We start from the raw sequence: 1912 nt of genomic DNA on the forward strand, positions 1-1912 counted from the left end.
CACGCCCCTCCCGCGGGCCACGCCCACCCCGGGGCGGGGCCTCCATTGGCCACGCGCCCGGCGCGTTTCAATCAACGCTGGCCCCGCCCCCAGGGCCACGCCCGGCGGTGGCCACGCCCCGTCCCCTCAGACAGGACAAGGAGTGATGGACGCGATCCAAAACACAGCCGCGCCCACCCAAACACGAAACACTGAGCGGTGTCACCCAGGCACAAACGTAATTATAGCGAATACACCTCACCAGCACTGATCCTTGTGTGGGTCACTGGGGACATGACCACGACCCTTTTCGTTGTGTGGCTGCAGCCCAAGTGCTCAGTGAGGGGCCTGGCACCCATCAGGGCTGCCCGAATACACAGATTTACTGTGCAAATTGCCCCAAAAGAGCCCAGGCTCATCTATTTTTCATTTTTTTCGAACACCCAGCTGCTCTGCTCCAGAGGGATGCTCACTACAGAGGAATGCAGTGCGGCAGGCAAAGAATTAAAATACATTTCCGAGTGTCCCACTTGGCACTGAGGAGGTTTTTAGGAGTTAAATGCAATCTGTAATGCTGTTAGCAAAGGGCTTAATCTCCGCTAGACTCTGAGGTTAGCACCTCCCTCAAGTAAATGGGATAAGAAGGAGGTGAGTTTCCATGCGGTCTCTGCTTTTTCCCCCAAAGACACACCGAGACCTGCTAAAGTCAGTTCAGTTTACATCACTACATTTACATCGCACCCGGGGGCTCGTTTCCTTCAATATAAAAATCATCCTGCCTCAATGGAGGACATTTCTAAAATAATTGCAGCTAAAATCATGTGGTTTGGTTTTTTGATTTTTCTTTTTTTTACGTGTCTTTTTAAAGTTCTTCTCAAAATGTTCTCCCAGCCTAAAATGAGCAACCATACCCTGGCTGAAATTTAGGTCGCTTATGTGGCAAATAAAGATTATCCAAAACCATTACAGAATGTGTAATATATACATGGTAATTACTTACCAGGTAATTCTGGAAGGTGAAATATCTTTATTGGCAAATTTCAATGTCGACTCACACTGACTTGAAGCAGATTTATCTTCACGAAGTGGTCAAACCTGATAAGGCCAAAAGTTTAAAATACAGATAATTAAGTCCTGCCCCTTCAAATGGTCATATGGGTTGATAGAGCCTTACTCATTTCCTGAAGATTAAAAATCTCTGTCCATGTGTGAACCATGAGGAAAAGGGATTTACCTTGTGCTCCTTCACAGATTTCCAGGTGTTGAATCCCGGCCTTCCCACAGCCCTGGATGGAGTCTTGAACTGACAAAGGAGAGCTTATTGCTCAATCCCTGCTAGTTTAATGTGATTTTTTTACAGTAGGATGTATCGGAGCCGGGTGTTTATCCGTGCATGCAAAATATTCCTTTGTCTTGCAAGAGCTCTGCGTTTCTCTGGAACTCGCTGCACACCACCTTGCACTATGTGACCAAACCTGATCCCGCAAACACTCCCCGTCTGAAGCACAGGAGCAGTTTAAGCATTGATTATCTCCCAACGGCAGCGAGGCCAGGAGAACAAAGCAGAATTTTGCTGGAAATGGGTGTGGGACGGACCAGTTTTTGCCACCCCAAGTGACTCTTAATAGTCTGTTAAAAATGTATTCTTTTTGTTGTGCTTTGATGTTAGCATTTTGAAAGACCTTGTATTGAAGAGTTAAAAACAAATTCAAGGCACACAAGCTAATAAAAATATTAAGTTTGTATTTTTGCTCTTAACTGGGTATTCTTAAAGCCTCCCTGAGTCAGGTGTTGTGGCATTTCTTGTTCGCGTGACACACCAAAAGCCATTATTTGCCCCCTTCCTCTTTCATTTTTTAAAGATTTTACTTTTCCATGTGAAATTTACTGACCCCCTTGATCACAAGGGCTGTTCCCCTGAGCCAGGGCTCTG

The sequence above is a fragment of the Camarhynchus parvulus genome, chromosome 20, assembly GCF_901933205.1.
Source record: "Camarhynchus parvulus chromosome 20, STF_HiC, whole genome shotgun sequence".
In the NCBI taxonomy this organism is placed as follows: domain Eukaryota; kingdom Metazoa; phylum Chordata; class Aves; order Passeriformes; family Thraupidae; genus Camarhynchus; species Camarhynchus parvulus.